Source organism: Salarias fasciatus, chromosome 13 (assembly GCF_902148845.1).
Source record: "Salarias fasciatus chromosome 13, fSalaFa1.1, whole genome shotgun sequence".
NCBI classification, from domain to species: Eukaryota; Metazoa; Chordata; class Actinopteri; order Blenniiformes; family Blenniidae; genus Salarias; species Salarias fasciatus.
Window position 1 is genome coordinate 9,040,083 of NC_043757.1, and position 21,631 is coordinate 9,061,713.

The following is a 21,631-nucleotide window of genomic DNA, read 5'->3' on the forward strand; positions in this document are numbered from 1 at the left end:
AGAGGTGAGGAAGATTAGATTTTACAGGTATTTGGATGAAAACCCCTCATGGTCATAAGTTGATAGAGTAATGCTGCAATGTGATGCACACACATATGCATTTTTTTATTCTTGTGCAACTGATTTTGTTCCTGTAATATTTGAAAAAGTTTTTCTTATAGCACAATACATCAACATACAGTACATTTTTAATATATGCAAGGTTAATAAAAAACAATCAAAAATGTGTATTTAGTCTTCTCCCACCAAGAAATGACATGGCACAGGTGAACACACAGGTTGTTCATGTTACCTGTGTACCATAAACCGACTTGTGCTTTATCCATTTCATTTCTCCCCTTTATGATTTCAAACCAAAATCAGCCCAGACGTCTGTTTTTAAAAATAAGGGTGTTCTTGATATTTTCCCCGGCATTCAATGCAATCTCTCACTTCCCTTCCTGTTTGAAAAGGAAACTGTCAGAGTGGTATTGATATTGTGATCTGAAATGTAGATATCTTGTAGTTTTTAAAACTATCAATACGTATTGAAGTATCGATAGTTTTGCTCCACGATGTCTTCACCAATTCCCACAAATATAAATGTTATTGATCTATCCAGAGCAGTCTTCCACCATTTACCAAATAATTAGCTTTATGTAAAAAAAAGTCATAAAATTACTCACAAAAGTGCAAAAAAAAAAAACCTCAATCCTTTCCCAGTTTAAACTATAAATCCTGTCTTCAACAACCAACCATTACATCTTTTATGTTTAAACTTTTTTTTTAACTCTAGTTCTGATCTCCCCCTCCATCACATGCATTTCATGACAGTAGCGGTGATTCACTCCTCAGTTTCCAGGGCGATGTACCTCCCATTGAACGTTTTTTTTGCATCCACTTCTCAAATCTACCTTGTCCTCACATCTGGTTGCAATGTTTGCATGTAGTCTTGAGCGCTCTCTCTTCACAGTGAGAAAGTTCTGTGTTTGAGTCTGAGCTTTTTTTGTTTGCATGTTCTCCCTGTGTTTGCATTTGGTGCTTCCATTTCCTCCCACAGTCTCATGAAAACTTCACCATTTCCAGAACGTTGCTGTTTACACGTGGAGTGTTTCTGAAACGGTGCATTTCCACGTGAAACGTTGTCGTGTAAACGGCCCTGAATTTGCTGTTGGTATGAATATGAGTGTGTTCCTCAGTTTGCTCTGCGATGACCTGTTGATAGTCATTAGCTCCCCAAGAATTGAGTGTGATGAAGCGGTCTGGAAGGTGGATCAAATATGGACAGTTTACTGTTAAATCGGATTGTTGAAATTGGTATTGAAAGCCAGACCTTTCCAGTGGATGACAGACACTTTGATATTAGTGTGCGCGCAAGCATTTTTACAGCTGTCATAAGAACTCAAATCTGATCGGACAAAACTCGGCGCATTGAAGTTTGAAACACGATGTCATTGCTCTCGTAATCCCGTGGAAACAGGGTGATTTGATGGAACGGACTGTGCCCTCTCTGAGTGTTATAAGCGCTCTGCTTTCTTTCTCTCATCAAAACCGAAGCCGGAGTCTTTGTGCTCAGAGTTTCCAGAGATGTCCTCGGCCGGTCCGCACAGATTTCACTTGCTTTTGCTGCTCTTTGTGATTAAAAGAGGAACCTTGAGGCTCAGCGCTGAACCTCTCAAGGTTGAGGTCCTGTGCTCCTCGTTTTGTCTGCGGTCAATGTGAAGAGTGTTACAGAGAGAGAGAGAGAGAGAGAGAGAGAGAGAGAATTCACCATTTTCATTACAAGAACGAGTCCTTCTGCGGTATCGTCTGATCACTGCTGGCTCTCCACCACTTACATGTGACCCACAAAACTCTAATAACATCTGCTTTAATTTCAATTTCCGCCGGCGGGGGCAGGAGTCGGTGCCGTTGCATCATCAGCATCATTGCCGCCCTAATCGCCACCTTTGTCATAACTGTCATTACGTGCATGGGTGCGCAGATTGAGGCTGTTCTCTGGGACAACGGGGGGAAAAAAAAAAAAAAGAAAGAAAAGGTCCATTTGATGTAATTACATCGAGGTGTTACTGCATGGATGTGCTCTGGAAAGCCCGCAGTGAGCAGTGTGTGGAGTAAGGCTGGAGGAGGAGGAGGACACAGTAAAGACGACCGTTCGTGTCAGACTGATCACCTTGAACGCTGGCGAAACAGCCGTTCTGCTCAAGTTGAAAAACAGCACCTTGAATAATCGCTCTTCCTCTTCTCTTCGCCTGTCGGTGGTCTGAGAGGCCCCGATGGCGGCGGCACGCCGTGCTGTGGACGCTGACCCGGGCGGTGGACGTCTCCTCCTCCTCCCGCTGCCTGTCATGTCTCTCAGAAACCGAATCCCCCCGGCTTCTTGGAACACGGCGTATGGCCTACATTAGGCAGTAATATTAGAGCGGCGTTTGGCTGGAGAGGCGGCAAACATAATCAGGCGGTCAGGTTGATGTCCAAGCATGGCTGCCAGGCTCCAGGGCCTTTTTTTTTTTTTTTTCTTGTTGGCAGATAGTTTGATTAGCTGTGGAACTGATGGAGGTGCACATCCTGCTGTTTCACCGACTGACTGCAGCGTTCAGGCTGGGAAAGACGTCAAGTTGGTGGTTAGAGAGATCGGGATTAAACGTGTGTGGTCCATCACTCTCTCTTTAATGTGGGAGCGTTGTGTTTTTCTCAGTCGTCACTGAAGATAACTTGTTGGATTTCAAAAGCTGCCACATCCTGTATCACTGATCCCCAGCCTGCCTGTGAAACCCAAACTCTTTGTTTTCTGTTTCGATTTGAATGGATTGTGTGTTCACTCACTTCACTTTTTGACGTGAGAAAAAAGTGTTTAATCCTTCATCGGGCGAATCAAACCTAATTCTTCACTGTGAAATCATTTAATGAGACGGTAGTTAACTTCCTGTCTGGATGGGAGATTTTCAGTGTTGGGAGACGCTCAGCCCGTCCATCACACACCAAGTGCTCCCAACCAGGAAAACTCTTGCAACTGTTAACTATTCTTTATTTTTAACGATTATTCTCTCTTAAACCATTAAATCAGAGTCACCTCCTCTACACATCTGTAGACAGATCCTTAATTTAATAGTCATTTTTTGTTCAGAATACAACTTTAACCGAACATTACAGCAGATTAAATAAAAATGGAGAAATTAAAGAGAAGCCATTAGCCATTCATTCAGAAAATACAGAAAGCCATTTGGTAGCAAATGATGATGATGAAAAGAGACAAAACAGAGAGGGGAATTAAAGCACGGTGACAGAACTCAGCAATAAAACCCTTCTGGATGAATTACAGTCAGCTGATATTAATTTCTCGCTCCAATTTTAAGAGACTCGCAGCAAGAATTCAGTTCAATCGAAAACAAATTAAAGTCGGTTTCTGAGTTTGAACATTTCGTCTCACGGATTTAAAAACCTTCAAAGCAGGATGAATAGGTGATCAGGACAATCTGAAGCCCGTGCTTTCATAATAAGTAATGTATTTCTATAAAATGCCGAAAACCTTGCAGCCGAGCTCTTTCTGAAAAGAAAAACACATACCGCAGTCTCGCCAAGTAACGTCTCAATAGAGGAGGGATGGATGGTATGCAAGGTTTTTAAGGTGGAATTCTTTCAACTCTCATTCGAAATGCATAGTTTCAAGACGGCACGCGACACGCGCGCAGAGAAAAACACGTGCTGAACATGTAGCGACGGTGAGCAGATGTCCGTATGGACGAAAGAGATTTCCTTCAAGCTTTTCAAAGAGATTTTAAGAATTTAATTTATTGTTGAACTCACCATTTTTCATTGACACACAGGAAAGACGTCCTGCTGAAAGGGACCTAGAATGAATGTTTACCCCAAAACATGGCCCCTTTCGGTTCATTCAGAGTGAAAACATGTCTGTCATGGCGGTATAAATGTGTGATTTTTGACTCTCCGAGTCAGTTATTAAAGCTTATCTTAAATCCTGGCAAAGGAAGGCGAACCGCCCTCTTGGACCCGAATCCGGGCAGTAAAATCTGCCCCACCGGCACCTCTTGAAGCTAAAGTGTGAAAAAGTGAGAATTTGCGGCTCTGTTCTGTTCTGGACGGGAGCTTTTTAACCCCCTGTGTCATTTTTACACTCTGTTTTTGTTGGGATGAAACAAACATGACAAAATGTGCCAATTAGTCAGAATCCAAATGCTACGATTATAATTAGTCACGGCGCAGACGAGTAAAGCAACATCTTCAATGGAAGACTGGAAGTACAAGACGGTATCAAAGACATGCTCACATCTGGCAGGGATCTCTTTATATTTTTTTTTTATATTGACATTTTATGAGCCAAATCATTAAAAATCCCACTGCCATGAAGAGAGAGTGAATTAGTAAAAGCATCTTCTGACTGCCTGAATGAGTTGTCGGACTGACTGAGCAGATTTGAGCCGTTCGCTGTGCTTCAGACAAAAAAGAGCACTTTGCTCTCTCCAAGTCCTCGTGTGAACTTGGAACAGCACGAGCGTGTTATTTATTTATCTTTTGAGGGGGGGTTTTTTCGCTGGGAACATTGTGACAAATGCCTCCTTCATCTCAGCGCCGGCGCAGATTTTAATGAAGCTATTAGCTTGTCTCCTCCAAAACGGGCTGCAAAAATATTAAAAACGACGCAAGCGGCGATGAAGACGGTGTTAATTGCGTTGCCTGTTTGCGATGTTGGCTTGTTCGCACCCTTTGATCATCCTTGTCCAGCCAACGGCAGATTTCCACTTCTGTGGACAATCTACTCCTGTTCCTCCGCGTGTGTGTGTGAGAATGTCTGAGTGTGTGCGTGACTTACTCTTCCCATCATGGATAACTGTATGAGGCAGGGAAAGCAGATTTGGTGGAAGATAAAGATAGATGCAGAGGGAGCGAGATGGCTGATTACTCGCGCTGAATACCGAGGCACTCGCTTTCTTTCATCTCCGTTACAGACTCGCCATTTCTCTCGCTGGCTTTATTCAGCTCAACTTCACGGCTGCCTGCAGCGACTGGCCTCCCGTCACAGTGGCAGTCGGACTGTAATTGGCCTTAGCGGTGACTCAAGAGGTGGGAAGGCTGCCCTGCCTGCGTCTCCATGTGGCCTCTGCTCAGTGCGGCACTTGGGTTGAAAATGATCCTCCCGATTGGCAATAATCACGTATTTTGCCAACAGTGGGAAAAATATCGACCGTGAAACGAAACGGACTGTTTTTAGTTTGTGGCGATTTTCTCTCATTTATTCGAGATCACTTAGAACTGGAAAAGACTTCATTTGATATGCTTACAAGTTGAACTGAAGGTGGTGTTTAAAATCACTGAAGATGTTGAAATGGCAGCTTCGGTGTAAATACTGATCTGAGATTAGAGTGTTTCTTAAAATATTATTCAGTCCTCTAAGTGTGGAAAACAGCTGAAGCGCAAGTAGTAACAGAGCTGAATCATTGAGTTCTGAGCACGATAATATGTTGATTTTGTATCATATTTGTTGTCAATGAGTGTATGTCAGGGGTGTCAAACATAAGTCCTGTGAGCCAAAACAGGCCCGCAAGAGGCTCCAACCAGGCCCACCAAGGAAATGATAATAACTTCGATGAAAACATTGATTTTTTTTTTTTAAATTTATTTAGAGAAACAGACAACCTATCAAACAAGCCTTACAGCCATGCTGTCAGAGTGAGTTTGTAAAAACATGCAGAATGCAACAACTATAGGAGACGATTTATGGACATTTCACTGAATGCTGCACCAATTTGAATTTACTTTTTTATGAAGATTGTTTGGCAAAAATCTTGACATTTTCATCATGAATACTCTGAACCACCACAAATAAAGTCTTTACAATTTAAATTTCAATTTGAATGGTATATTATTGCACTATTTTGCTGGTCCAGCCCACTCAAGATTGATCCGCACGTGGCCCCTGAAATGAAATGTGTCCCGAACAGTCGGTCCGATTGGATTTCTGAGTGAGCGGGACTCGTAAAATGACAGGATAAGAATCTATAAATAACTGTAAATTAGTCCAGCTTCATTAAAAGTCAAATCAGTATTTCATAAAGAAGTTCTAAGGATGCCTCCTTTTGCAAAATACTGAAAAAAGTCAAAATATCAGGTTGGAGTTCTTCTCATTAAAGTTTGTTGCAACTAACAAAAAAAAAAAAAAAAAAAAAAGACTTAATTTGTCCATTTTTGGATGTCTAAATCTGTGGAAAGTTTTCTTTAAAAGACTAACTGAAGCTTACAAGTTAACAAACCATCCTTCTGCTATTGTCTTTTAAAGCCACTCTTACCAAAAGCTGCTGTATCGAGTTTGTTCTCGCTCATTAAGAGGAACAATCTCTACAGCCCGGTCTCCGATATCTTGCAATCGCCACTTCCAACTTTCTCCTGGGAGGACATCGTTTAATTAATAGAAAGAAAGCAAAACCGAGCAGCTGTGGCTCTGTTGAAGCCTCTTTAATTTTCTTCAACTTGGTTTCCTTGGAAAACAAACCAAAACTGACAAAGCTTAGCCGGTTAATGTGAAGAGAAAAGACTTTTGGTTTATTACCTCTGGTGGCTGCAATTGGACTGTCGTAGTGAAAGTATTCACATTTGTTCTTTATGTAATGGGAGACACTGTTGAATTTAGAGAGAGGTTTTTAATTCACTGCTTGGCACACACGTTAAAAACCATGCTATGTAGCCTCAACACTGCCACCCATGGCACAAAGTGGTATCGCAAGATGAGAGCTAAATGTGAAAAATCTGAAGCGGAAGCAGTGCAGCCTTCATTTTAGAGCAATGGTTTCCGCAGTGTTGTGAAGCTTGAGAGGGATTCTTCTTCCCAAAACAAACATTTCCCATTTGAGAGTGTTCATATTACAAGAAAAGATCAGTGGCTCTTCATGAAATTCAGCATATAAACAGCAAAAACTGCTGTCAAACCAATGCACGGTTGGATTCTTGCTTGTATAATCCGTACGTTAGACTACTGACCGGCGATGGAGGTTATTTTGGATTACAACTTCAGGAAATGCAGGTCCTCAGATAATTGCACAACATGCTGTTGTGCTTAGTGACGCTATTACCTTCTGGGAGTTTTAGGAAAGTTCCCGCTTTCCCAGTGGGAAGTTCCCAGTTTGGCAAGATTCCACTGCATTCCCACTTCATCAGACTCACAGTTGCAGCGTTCTCTCACCAGGTATTTCAAATTGAAATCATCTAAACAAGCAGGACGAGCTACGCTGTTTTTTTTACTTTACATGCCAGAATCTATTAAGTGTTGAAGTTCATGGAAACTCCCGGTTATCGGGTGAGTGGCTGAGCCTGCTCGCGGCACCGATGGCGGATTGCTTGTAAGTGTCATTTAGCGACGTTTTTACATCTGGCTGACGGAGCCTGCTGTTCTCCTGACAGCGATGCTTCAGCCTTCCTTCACGGCGGACAGTTCGACTCGTCTTCGTGGGGAAATCACAGGTGTTACTACTCGCGTCAACAAACGGCTCTGTTCTATTTAGATGCGTGAGTGAGCGGTGGCGTTCGTGCGCGGCGAGCCCAATAACACCAGCAGCTAAATGGAATCCTGCCGTCGCTCGTTGTATTATTTACACCTCCTGCTCATCCTGCCGTCAGAGCGGCGCCGCCATCATTCATATTGTAAAGGGCCGATATCGCCTTTTCCCAGTCGGCTGCTTTTTTTCATTATGGATTAAAGCTGGCGCTCCACGCAGGATGTAGTATCCCACAAAAAGCCCCCATGTGTACATTTTGTCCGTCTCAGCGGTCTTATGTAATCTTGTTTGCCGCAGGTGATGTGTAGGTGATGACAGTTGCCGCGGCTCTGGAGCCTTCAAAGAGATGAGCTCAGCTTGGCGCTGAGGTGACAACTGAGGGAAGAAAGGTCGCTGTCGCTCGCTGAGGTGTGTGCGTCTGGAAGGATGAGGACGATGGCGGGGGAGGGGGGTTTGTGCGTTTGATGTGGACTTTATGGGGCGAAGGGCTGTCGGCGTGGTTCCTCTTGCTCCCCTCGAATAGTTCTCCTTCGCTTTCTTGACCCTGTCAGATTGCAGCGAGCACGCCGGGCTGGAACGTCGGCCGTGCATCCGCTTTGTCGTTGTCACTCGGAAATGAAACCGGCTCATAAAACAAGCGGCGGCGTTTCCTCTGAGCAGCCTCGCAGTTCCGCTCAATACTTGGCTGTGTTGGTATTGCTGCTTTGGGCCTGCGTTCGGCTCGCTCCCCCGGTTTCCATTGCTGAACTAGATTCATGGATAAGAGTAGAGAAGCCGCTGCCGTCTGGAAAGCTCCTGCGGGAAACCTGAATCAAACTGTGAGTACATCTCGGCCGGGTTCGTGCTCGGGCAGCCTCGCAGCAAATGAGAAGGATCGGAGGCGATAAAAACGCGAACGGCAAATCACAGAGTCAACAGGAGCTGCTTGACAGGCTGACTGATGTGAACTCTCAGTAGTTTGTAATCCCATTCATTACTGAAGCGGTGCATGTCGGTGCGTGCGCGTGCACGTGCACGTGCACTCTCTGAGCTGTGTGCACTGCGGTGAGACCAACTCCAGGCTCCAGTGTTTCATTTAGCAGCGAGCAGAGACATTATTGCCCAAGGAAACCAATTAAACCCAGTTTTCAGATGATCTTGGTATCCCGGCATTGTTTCCATGTCAAATATATGCTCACTTTTTTCTTCTGACTAGTTGGCTTCAAGCACAGAAGTGTCTCAGCTTCACCTTATTGGTTTAAAATATTCAGATGTTTCATGAAGGTTCCGAGTGTTAAAGCACACAATTAAACTCAATAATACTCCTTCATGATGAATTTTTTTTAAAGCACGAATTTGTGCGTTTTCTTAGAAAAGATACTCTTCCTTCAGTCCTCAATCCCAGTTTCATCTCAGACATGAGTGATCATGAAAATGTCTGTTTTGCTTAAAATCTGTGGCCTCGTGTCGTTCAGTGAGACGGGTTTACAGGCAGGCGAAGTCATGGTCTTATGATTACCGACAGCCTGGGATGACTCTCTGACAGAAATTTTGTATCGGCAGACTCGATATCTGCACAGCTGCCAACTTCAAATGATCTCAATGTTGCAGAACGTGATGCAACAATCAATGCAGTGATCGACAGCTTTCTTTGCAGAATTTGACGTCCTTAGTTGTTTTTTTCTTTCCCCCAAGTCCTGACCGCTTCCAGAGTCTTTGCCTCCTCTCGTCTGCGTTTTGTCGGTATCAGTGCATGTTTTCTTTGACCTGACGGCTCAAGCAGGGAACGGTGATGACGTCCACACGGACGCACAGTGCAGTCTGTGTCATCCTTCGTCATTGCATATTGTCAAGTAATGAACTTATCAGACTTACTGTTCAGGAAGTATCATTAAGTCATTAAGCTACTTTAATTTTGAGGCCCAGCCCAGGATCCTGCTGATGCTATCACAGTTAGCATTGACTGGATGGCAGCTGAAACCAGCGGTACAGTGTTCTGTGTTGCGGGTGTTGCCTTTGGACCTCGGGGTACTGAGGACTGTGTTGTGAACGGTTTAGTCTTTGTTCTGTTGGTGTGACAGCTGTGTTCGTGAACTTGGCGTCAGAGCAGACCTGAGTAGGGTGGATACTGGACTTTGCCAAACCAGAGGTCAGAAGAGACGATTGTATGGAAGTCACAGAAAGGTCGTTTCTTTTTTTTTTTTTTTGACTGATGATATCGTCTGTTTGGCTAATGCTCTGAGTCCGGGAGTTTCACCTCGCCATGTCGAGGAAAGATCCTCTATTCTTGGACATCTTGAGTTCTAACTTATGATCGCAGTATTCATTGAGATCAGCTGATGAGTGGAACAAAAAGGCAGACTAGAAATTATTAAACTGGACTGTTGTGATGAGGAGGGAAGCAAAAAGTTAGCCTTTACTTTTTTATGATGTTTGAGTTGTCGCTATAAGAATGACTGAGCGTCTACAACCAGACCAGATGAGTTCTATTCAGTGTGTTTGGACTGAATTGCTAATTCCTGGAATAACTTGCTGTGTGAGGAGTAACAAACAAACAATTGTGTATTCTCGATATTATCGTTCAAACATAGTGAGTAAAAATGATTTTTCATGAGAATTTACAGACACTTTAGATCTCATTACAGTTCATAGGCCACATGCAGCCTGGGTTATTAAAACTATTTGTTTTGCTCAAAGTATTAAATACCCATATTTTTGAAAGTGATGCTTTAGATGTGCAGCACAGTCAATTTACCCAAACCATGTCCTCTCTGTGATCATATTTTTTCTTTTGATTTTGTAGCATCCAAAAGGCAAAAATAAAATTTATTTTATGTTTTAAAAGGCACCAGGAATCAGAGATCCTAAATTGTGTCTACTACAGTGTTTCTTTTCAGACGTCTTCTTTAAAAGCTCATTATTTCTTCTCAGCATAAGTTTTCACTAATCCTCTCACAATGTAACTTTGATGGGAATGCTGCATGGTTTACCAGAGAAGCAGCTGGACTTCATTGATCTTTTGCAATTCTAGATTCTGAATTTGTTCCTGATTTTAGGAACTGTTTACATGCATACATGCAACAGAAGTTGTGAAAACTGTTTACTGTGGCCGTGGCATGCATGCGCAGTCGCAGAGTTTCACAAAAGTTGTGTTTTCCTCAGTGTGCACAGAGACACAGTTGGAGGGTTTTTTTTTTTGTCTCATTTTCAGTGCCTTCTTGCTCTGTTGTCATGTAAACAGACAATGAACTTCTCTGTTTCCACTTTAAAACATTGTCATTTAAACAAGGCTTCATACTTTCCAAGATCATTTGAAGAACCTGACAGACTCCTCTGGGCTGCTTTTGGACTGCGGGCCTTATGTTTGACACCTCTGCTTTAGTTTCATCGTGAAACTGGTGGGACAAACAATCCTTGTTATCACAGTCTATAGAAATAACGGGGAAGCGCCACACTGAGGATCGGTGTGTTTGTGATTTTTCCAGATCTGCCTTTCTGCTGTTAAAAGGTTTCAAAGCTTATTTTGCTTGTTGTTGAACACAAACATGATTTCCTGTGGACGGGGGTCAGCGTTTCTTGCTGGCAGAGATCGGGTTTTGTTTGTTACTGAGCGACGGAGGTCAGTGGAAGGTGACTCTGTTCTTCGTACCTTCGCATCAGGACGGGACGACCGACCTTCCTGCCAGCCTCTGATGTCGGGAAACCACACCGCCCACCTCCTCCGTACCACTTCATGAGGCACTTTGAGCTCATTCGTTGCCGGAGGGCTTTGTCACCCTTGCTCTGTTTATATACACACACACACACACACACACACACACACACACACACACACACACACACCCACAAGAACGGGAGAAGGGCAGGAAACCAGAGGACATGTTGGAGTGTGTAAAACCCAGGTTTACATGGAGTCCAGCAGTAATCACATTTCACTCCTGCTCGCAGGATTGTTTTTAACCGAGGGCTTTGAATTTAATTATTTTGGACACTCGGATGCTCCGCTACACATAATAATCTTCGCTTTCATCCAGCTGCATAAAGCAACGCTCTCCCTGTCTTAAGTCCGTCACGCTAAGTGCTCCTGTGAAAGCTTGCCAAGAAACCCAGTTATTTACATGATGTTTAAGAAAGCCGATTACACTGTGGGGTGATCATGTGCACGTGCACTGACCCGCTCGTGACACACACACGTACACACACACACACCCACACCCACACATACACACATCTATACTGTCATTCTTGAAATACTCTGAATGGACAGTGAAATGTGACACTATTAAATGTGACAGGCTCCTCCCTTCCAGCTGCCCGTGATCCCCCTGAGGGGAGTGTGTATGCAAACAAACCTGCTTTGCTCCATGAATCACCGCTCTATAAAAACAGAACAGGCTCGCTGCTGCTTACAGGTGTCCAAAGAGACGCGCCGCCGTCAGGATGAGAGGCTTAACGCTGTTCGGGGGGGGGGGGGGGGGGGGGGGGGTTGTTTGTAAACTGTTGTTGGGCTGTTGCGTTGGGAGAACACGCCTGACTGCTCTGTCTGGGTTACATGATGCGTCCTGCCTCCACCGCACATCACAGAGGTTAAAGACAAAGAAAATGCTGGTTTTAACTGATGCACGTATCAAATTGGTGTTAATGGAGGCGAGTATTAAACAGCTCCTGCAATCAACACCCTCCCACCGAAGCACATGTGGTCATGTGAAGACAGCTGGTATCAGATCAAAGATGCATTATTCAGTCCTGTGTTCTTATTCGCTGCCGCTCCATACCTCACTACCTGAAGGGTGATACACGCACACACACTGGACATTGGGATTATTTACAGTACACCATCACAATTGTTCTTTTTTTCTTGTGGGCTCTCTGTGACTGCTCTTCCTCGTCTTCCATCCCTGTGCCGCATTCCCTCCCACCGCCTCCCACCGCGCTCTAAATAGATCCCTAATGTTTCCGTTTGTGAACAGTCGAAAGGTTCGCATGGCGTTTTAACCCCGGAGCGTGGTCCGTCTCTTCGCCGCAGTGTGTCCCCGGCACGGCGGTTTGTGAAGCCGGACATGGGTTGCATGTGGCTGCAGTCGCCAGCGGTGGCTCCTAATTGAAGGAACTGGATTGAAATCCACAGGAAGCGTGGAGCAGCTGTCAACAGAGCTGCTTATGGAGGAGGAGGCGGCGTCTGTGTGTACTGCGGAGAATATAGGGATGTTGTGGCTGCTCTCTGAAAGTCCGTTGTCGAACATCACTGTTATCCTGTTGCTTTGTGTGGTGAAGTTGTAGAAGCGTAAAGTGTAAAGCTGAAATCCGATTTATTTGAAACCAGCCATGCAGCAGTTCAATAAGACATTATTCCTGATTTACTGAATCAATGAAACACTTACATGTCAGTTGGGCTTGTGGACCACAGGAGTCAATTGGATGCAGCTCTGCTCTAAATTTAGCCGTTGGTTTCTAATTTGGTGAACTAACGACCCATATATTTCAGCCTCTGTCCGGCTGCCTCAGCTGGAAACTCCTACGTGAGGTCTAGCAAGTCGCCTGCGTTTCTCTGTTCAAAGCAGGTTTTTTATTTCGTGCCACTGTGAAATCAGCCCCAACACTTCATGACATCCTGACATTATGGATGGATTCAGGTTGCTTGGTTTGATAAATACTCTGATCATTTTAAAGTCACTGCATTACTGAGCTTAAAATATCAAATTCACTTATGATGATTTCAATTAGAGAAATAGTTCTATTTTTTCGTGACTTTACCTGCCAGAACTCTATGAAGCATCGTGATAAATCTGCTCAGTGACAGTTGGTGGTGAGGATGTATCAGAGTTGCTCATCTCTGTAGGAAAAAGCATGAATATTGGAAAAAGTGTGTCAGAGCATCTTCAAAAGTGCAGCTCCTGTGTGATGTTTCCTCTGTGGAGTGGTCAATATCCATCAAAAGTGGTTTAGGAGGGTAAAACTCTAATGGATGGTGGGTTGATTGTTAACCAGGACTTATTGCTGCAGGTTAGGATTTGATGGTGATTCAACAGGCGAGATCCCTGCTGTTGGATGAAAACTCAAAAATTGATGCTAATGCTGAGCTCACTGTACCTCAGTCATCCCTGTAAAATTCCCCACAGCGTAAGTACAATAGATTTTGTTGCAGATTTTAGAGTTTTATAGTTTAGCTACTTGCAATATCCAATTTCTGAAAGTGAGCTGTTTGCCAAAGCCTTTATTAAAGTTATGTAGTCATGGAAATATGTGCTGATGCAAAACTGGGCAAACAGAATCAGTATTAATGTGAGGATTTCCATGACTGACGTGGCTTTTTGTCTGCTCAACAATTCAAAAAGCACAGAAGTGATTTAAGATCTGAGACAAAATATGAGACGTGCCCAGATTTCGTGAGATGCTGTGACGCTCGTGTCTGACTCAATTACATGCCTTTGTTGTTTCTTACAATAGACTGATTGTTTCAGCTTTGTAAGAGCAGTGATGCTCGTGTGCTCCCTTCACCTCCGCCAGCGGCTTCCTTGGTTTCATTGTTCTGGTTTTGGTTGATGACCTTTTGTGGAGTGAGGCTGAGCAGGCCAATAAATCCATTGCTTTTTCACAGCGGAAACCTGAAACCACTCTGCAGGAGAACCCTACACCGACGCTGGCTGTCTGTTGACGATCTATACGTTCTGCCTCACCCCTCGTAAGGCCGGTCGGTCCCCGTCTGTCCGCCGCAGTGACTTTTGATGTGCGTCACTGGCAAACCGAACTTGTGAACCACGGGGAATTAATTATCCCAATGAGGAGGCTGGGTGATGCGGCGGCGCTGTGGCGTGGCGCACAAAGAGAAGCACGCACACGCCAAACACTGTCTCACACACACACACACACACACGCAAAGGGATGCGTTGCCATGGAAACCTCCGAAGTTTTCACACGGTCCAGATGATGTTTCTTTGTGACAGAACTGTGCATGCGAGAGCAGAGTGATCCTCTGAAGTGCTCTCGTCTTGCTCCCCGTTGGGCTCGACAGGCTGTAGATGCTCGCCGCGGCGTCCAGTGGTGATTTCTCAGAGCAGGGCCCCAGTTTCACATCTCCTCTCTTCACTCTCTGCTTGTTTGTCGGGATTTACTGGGCGCCTGTGCAGCTGTTTCATGTCTCATTCAACTTTATCAGCGTGAGTACAGACAGTATTCTGAGTTGTAAAGTTTACGGCTGGAGACTTGGAATCATGATGTGATTGCTGTTATTGTCCATCTACTCACCTTTACCTCGGCTGTGGATGTGCACGTTGATTTAATGACATGTTTTTTTTAATAACCCTTTTTCCCTTCAATCCGATTCATCTCATTGTCACCTGGCGGGATTGGTAATGCCCAAAGCCATCTGGGATATTCGATTCTGAGGTAATTCACAAACCAGTGAAAAATGAAGTGGACTTATGCAAAAGACAAAGGAAAAATGTTCAAGGCGGAGGAAATTATGGTTCAGTTTTTCCAGTTTAAAGATGCAGTGTCCATTGAAGACAGATTTGTGAGTGACGGATGTTTGCAGAAGGAGAAAAACAACAGCCTCCATTGGTGGCGAATGCAGCACCTGATAAAACTTTGACAGTTGATGCGAGCATCCCTGATCCGTGTCCTCTATTGATTTTTTTTTTTTTTTTTTCCCTTCAGTCATCAGCCTGCCGATCAGGCTCATTTTAATTTGATGAGTAACCTTAGCAACAAGGTGCGGTGTATAAATCTCACGCCCCGCTGCGTGTTTTCCAAAGGGGCCTCATCACATTAGCGAGGCTCACAAACACGGCCTGAGGGTGGGGGGAAAAAAAGCAAAGACTTAATGGCTGTTTTAATTTTCCAGCAGTGTGGCTCTTTTGTGTTGTTATAAAAGCCGCCCAGCATACGAAGTTAATAAATAGAGAAGAAAAGCATATATTCTTGAGGTAATTAATGCACATGTGAGGAGACTGGGATATTTCACCATGTTCCTCCCTCAGGGAGTGTCGGCCTTCTGCTGGAATTCATGGCGGCGTTGCACCGGCACACCCTCCGTATGAAGCCCCCCCACCCCACACCCCGCCCAATTATCAGATGAGATTCATAGCTGGAATTGTTACGGCTGCAAAGACAATGAGCTCTGTAGTGCCGGTGAATATTCATGAGGTGCTCTGTTTAGAGAGCCTCCAATTAGACTGTATTAGCGCCGGAGTGTACAAGGAGAAAATGATGATGATGGCTGCTCGGCGATGATAGTGATTTAGGTAAACAGATTCATGAAACGTGGCCCTCGGCGTGCCGCAGAGGAACTCTCGTGTCGCGACAGTGTGAGATTTTGAATGGCAAGTCATTAATAAAGTTTTGATGCAAGCGAGTCTTCAAAGTAAACAAGGAAGCACTGCGGGTTTGTCTCTGCTCTGGAACTCTTGGAAAACTTTTTAATGAGTTTGGCAATGTGCTGAAAACTGGCATTTTTAGCCTCTGTTCAACCCCTGGATTCTTCTGCTTGTGGGTTTCTATCTGCTCTTGAAGCAGTGGTTCCCAAACTCTTTCTTAAGGGACCCAAATGTTACCATTTTAAACTCAAAGCAACCCCTCCCCCGCTTTCTTTTCTGAGAAGATCCAAAATGCTCCCAAACTAAATGTGGGACATAAACTCTACAGGTTAGTGTGGTTATCATGTTTATTCCGGCAGCCATGTTTCTCCCCGCGTTGCCACATGCAGCCTTCCCTGCGCTGATCGAAGGAGCGCGAGCCTCTGCAGCGTGCCGTCATAACGAGAGCGCCGTCAATACAGATCAAAGATGATCAGCGCAAGGTCAAGATCGGGACCGCTAAGCGGCCAAATGGACTGAACGGTGCAGCGTCTCTTCCTGCCGCTGCCTTGTTTCAAAGACTTCAGCGCGTCCCAGCAGCATCTCCACTACTACTGCCCATGAAATATGGCTTACTACTGCCATAAAATATTCAGCAATCACGTGGGAGGAGATGCAGCTGTAAAGCAAACAGCGTTTTTTTTCTTTTTTCTTTTTTTTTTTTTTTTTCTTTCTCCCCGAGCAGGTCCCACTGTGAAGTGAGTTTCTCTGTGTAGTGACTCTGATCCTCCTGCCAGCGTCTGTGCGGAGACGCTAAACTGCCGCCGCCAGAACTCGAGCGAAGCACACGGCTGTAAAGCACGGCTCCGCAAAGCCGCCCGACGTGCGGCGCAGGCGCGGCCACGCACGCCGCATATCCAAATAGAAACTTGTCAGCAAAAAAAAAAAAAAAAAAATTAATATATAAATAAGAGGAGTGATCTCGGAGGTGCGCCAGTAACACGGAGCGGAGGGAGCCAGCGCGGGATTGGATTAGAAGCAGAGGCGTATTTTCCAAAGACAGAACAGGAAGGGATCGATGCTAGGAGGTTTTTTGATCCGGGTCCAATGGGCTCCTGCAGTCACTCAGTGTGATTTGATGGCTGGGCTGGATTGTAAATGTGCTCTGCATTAACATTTCAGAGTTCAGTGTCGAGCTGCTTTACATTTTAAAGGGATGAAGCCCCGCGCTGTGGTGTTTGTTCATTACACTTGACTGATATCGTGATCGTCATTCTGCCATCGTTAGACTGAGTGATTAGTGTAGATTTACGGTTCGGATCATTACTTGAAGTGGGTTCTATTAATGAATCATGGATATTCCTAATGCAGCGCTCCCTGAAGGTCAGGACTTCCAGACCTCTGGTTTGAGAATCTAACCTTAAATACATAATATCATCAACATCTTTACATTTTTACACTTAACAGCATTTTCCTGTAATGAGACCATGACTCTTTCAATACTGTTTTCAGAAGGATGAATCTCTACAAATCTTGACTTGTGAGTCTCTGCCTCTCTGAAACGCTCCTTTTACACCTGGTGTTGTGATTCGTCTTGTTAAAGCTTTACTGGGGAAGTGAACTGACCAACAGAATCCAGTTATTGGTAAAATATTTCAGTGAATGTCCTGTGAGTTAAGGAAAACATCACAGTGACAATGTCAACAAGGCTCTCTGCAGTGTGACAAAAGCAATCTTAGTCGCAAGTGTATCAAGAAAAACGGCGAAATCAAGGGTCAGCTCTGAACGCCAATTTTGCTGTGACAAATCACAGAACAGAGTGATCACAGTGTACTTTAACAACACGCACGCACACACACACACACACACACACACACACACACACACACACACACACACACACACAAACTAAACACATCAACTCCGGGGACCAAGGTGAACAATGTCGTCAGCTTTTTATAAATAAAAAGTGACTTGACTTTTTCAAATCTGCAATCTAAAATAAAAAGTTAGTTTCTCTCTACACGAAAACAGTCATTTGTTTCACTGTACCAGAAAGGTTTTTCACCAGTCATCAGGTGGATTTTGTACCGATCAAAACGTTAGCCAGGAAGAGCGAGGAGCTGAGGATGCTGTCTGTCTGTCTGTCTGTCTGTAAAGCATAGCCTCCATGTTTCAGGTCATTTTGTCAGACTTCGGACTGTGGTTCACTGGAACAGAAGATGATGGATGGCAGTTTTTAGAACATGGGAAGAGACTGCAGTTTAACAGGAAAAAAATCTGCACACAAATGTGGAAAATATACAAATTCCAAACATTAAGGCCTCAAAGTCCAAGATTGAACTGTTAAACATCTCATTATGATCTAATTGTGGCGATGCGAACATACTGACCTCTCCACCGCCGTGTCACCCTGCTTCATTACCATCACATTCAAAATAGTCTAAAATTTGTCATGATAAAGTAAAATCTGAACTTTAAACACCTCATATCATCAGTCTCATGAAGTATATTAAAACATTTTATTTCTAAGAATAAAAAAAAACAGAATGAATGGTGTTGAAAACAACATAATGTAATCCAGGCCGAAATAACATGATCTGTTCCAACTAATGGTGCTGTAAATCATTGGTTCCTATTTTTAATTTACACATTGATCACAGCTTCTTTGTATTGTACAGGGTGTGTGTTTATAATTACTATTGGAGCAATCCTGTAATGGTCCAAGCAGGCCATCAATAATCCAAATAAGGAGCATCTCTGTGTGCTCGGGGTCGTTTTGCAGCTTCATCGAAAGCTTTTAAATGGAAGCACATTTGGAGCGAGGCAGTAAATAAGAGAAGTCACTGGAATCCACCGTCTGTGTGTAATTAAAGAACCGTGGTAAATCAAATTCTGGATGAGGCCGATTGACATCTGTATCTATAGCAAAAATTAGAAGTCCAGCTTTAGAGCTTTCCTCAACGGTGATTCCTGTGGGACATTTCCCATCAGCAGAGATTCAAGTGTTTACTCTTCTAATAACGAGAGGACCTTAAGAATCTGTACTTGACTATTTTTAGTTTAAAAGCCTGTGATGCTTTTGAATGGACTCCAAGAACAGAAAAGAGCTATTAGAAAGGTGATTCAAAAACCTGCTTTCATTTTGTTTGAGTAAAGTTGGAAGCCGGCACTTTGAGTTTAATTTGCTCCTTTTCATCTTGAACAGAAAACCCTTTCTTTTCCTTTCAGAGATGTTCGTGGGTTACACTTCTGAGAAGGCCTCGTAAAAACAGCTAAAACTTCTCAAACTGTAAATACAAAACACATTGATCTCAATTTGGATGACTGTGGTCACCCGTGGTTTGAGCAGTAACCCATGGTGAACCCATTACTTTTACGAAACTAGTTGTGCAGAAGTTTCAGTACTTCAGTAAATCTCGTGACGATAAACGTTCATGTCAAATTCTCTGACATCGTTGTTTAATGTTGTTTGAGCAGTCTTGACCGTTGCCTCGAAACTATCGCTGCCATGAGCCACAGTTGGGCATGATCAATAGAAATGTAGCAGAAAATAACGCAGCTGTCACCAGATCACTAGTTTGAAGGTTTTTGAGGAGGTAAAGCGCTGAACCATGTCCATGTTCTCCATTTACATTCATTTTTCCCTGCATATAAATACTAGACCAACATCTGGATTCACTTTACTTTGATTGCTTAATATTGTCCTCTGTGTTAAAAGCTGTTCATTTAGTGGTTCGTTTTGCCGTCACGCAGAGTTTATGAAATCCAGTGGAGCAGCCAATAAACACAAAGACCGCTGAAGTCTTTAGAAGCATTTTCTGGGTAAAAGAGAGCAGCAGAGTTGCCTCATTGTGTCCTGTTTACTGCACTATTACACTATTTTCAGCATTTTCAGGAGCGTTGTTACTATTTACAAGAGGAAATGCCTCATTTATCAGGCACCGACACCATCATCCTGACTTTAAGTGAAATTAGTGACATTATTCACCGATTAGTTTTTGATTATAACTGGGACAACAGCATATTAGGTTAACGTTCATTAAAATGGTTTAGTTAATCACCTATTTTAAAATGATAATATAATTACACTTTCATATTTAAAATTCTGTCCATCTGAATTTGCAGAGCATACATGCACAGTGCATGCACACATCATTTATCACAGTTTATTCATTGTTTCTGGATATGTGCTTTTATATTGCACATAATGATATCATGGCACTGATAAATTCTCAATATTTTGTGCAGAGCTATTTGGAAGGGCCTGAAGTTTCTCGATTTCTCTTGTTATAAAAAAATTGTTTTCTTTCAAGAAGTTCTAGCAGGTGCAGCATTTTCCTTCCTCTCCATTACAGATGTAATTGATGACACTCAAATAAAGACTTTTAGTTTAGCAGTTAATTAGTTACCTTTAATTCCTAGCAAAAGCGAGTTTAATCTGTTACCTTGATTGCATTCTTCAGGAGATTACACAACACGGGGGAATCACACTTCTAAAAAGACAGATTTTGCAGTTTGAACATCTGAGCGAAACAGTTTGAATCCGAGCGCTCCTGTTCTCCCTCTTGACCGACGACACCGCGGTGTGACGCCACGTGATGCAGAGCAGTGATGGAAATCAACCAAGTGAGAGAGGCCAGCCAGCGACGGTGTGGCAGAAAGCTTCTCGCTGAAAGCTTGCATGAAGAAAAAAACCTTGAGGGCAAACTCCTGTGTACCGACCCAGTCTGCTGTACTGTGTTATCGCAGCAGCTCATTTCGAACACCTGATTTAGTGTCAACCAGTCCGAGAGCGTGGACATAAACCACAGAGGGATCTTGACCGGGCTCGCATGCGTGTGAAATTCATTGGTCGCACGTGCTGGCAGGGCTTCGCTGTCGACGCAGCACTGTGAGGCTTGAGCTTTCGGTGAAACGGTATTTCATAGATCAGTGTGTTGAAGCTCTCCTGACATCAAAGGCGTTGGGTTGCCTCCCCATTAGGATGGCGCTCTGCCTCTTCCACAGTAGGTCGGTGTTCCCGCTCTGGATCCTTTTCAGGCGACAGTATCATTGGTTGGGTTTATTGATTCTCGGTGGAACCCACAGTGAAATTGGATGCCACATAGTAGAAAGAGAGGCGTTGCGGAGGGTGTTTTGATTCATTGAGGACTGTATCAGCGCTTCATTGTTCTCTTTTCCAGTGGTTTTCCATTTAATCCATTTAAAGTTTGGCCATTTTCCCAGGTGAATAATCGCTCTGTCTTTTTAAGCTTGTCGTGAAAATTGCACGACATAATGCCTGTTCAGGCATCTGTCTCCAGTTTTCTCCATTTAAAAAAAAAAACCCAAAACAAACAAGAAACCCATGAATGAGCCAGCTGGGATTTGCATTTGTGTGGATGGCACTGCGGCCACGATAACGAGCTGACATTTCCGGGGCAGGTGACGTCGCATGAATAACATTAACTCACGGCGTTCACTGCCAAGCATCTGTTTGTATGGAATCACAGCATAACTCTCCAAGCTGCAGGTATATGCAGCGTGTACGAGTCCAACACATAATTCATGGCTGCTGATCGATTGCCCCCCCCCACTCACCAGCCCTCTTTCTGCCGGGAGCGGTGACTGCGATGGTGATTAATAAAGAACGTCTCATGAAATATATATCGTCCTCGGATTCATAATTGATGCCAAAATAAGACAACGGACACTCTGCGCCACACAACAAATCACTCAATTAATAAAAATATTAGCACGTAATCTTATTGTTTGTGGGCTTGGTGTTAAAAACAGGGTTCATTAAAGTTACCCAGTTGAAGATAAACCGCTTCAGAAGGTTGGGTTTTTTTTTTTTCAGACCCCAAAACTCTTTAATTCAGTATTTCC

General features: G+C 43.8%; 1 protein-coding gene across 1 annotated transcript in view; it reads left to right on the top strand.

The window, feature by feature from the left end:
• stk32c (serine/threonine kinase 32C) overlaps positions 1-21,631 on the top strand; it is an 88,373-nt gene that overhangs the window by 1,236 nt on the left and 65,506 nt on the right. The gene's annotated exons all lie outside the window — the stretch shown is intronic.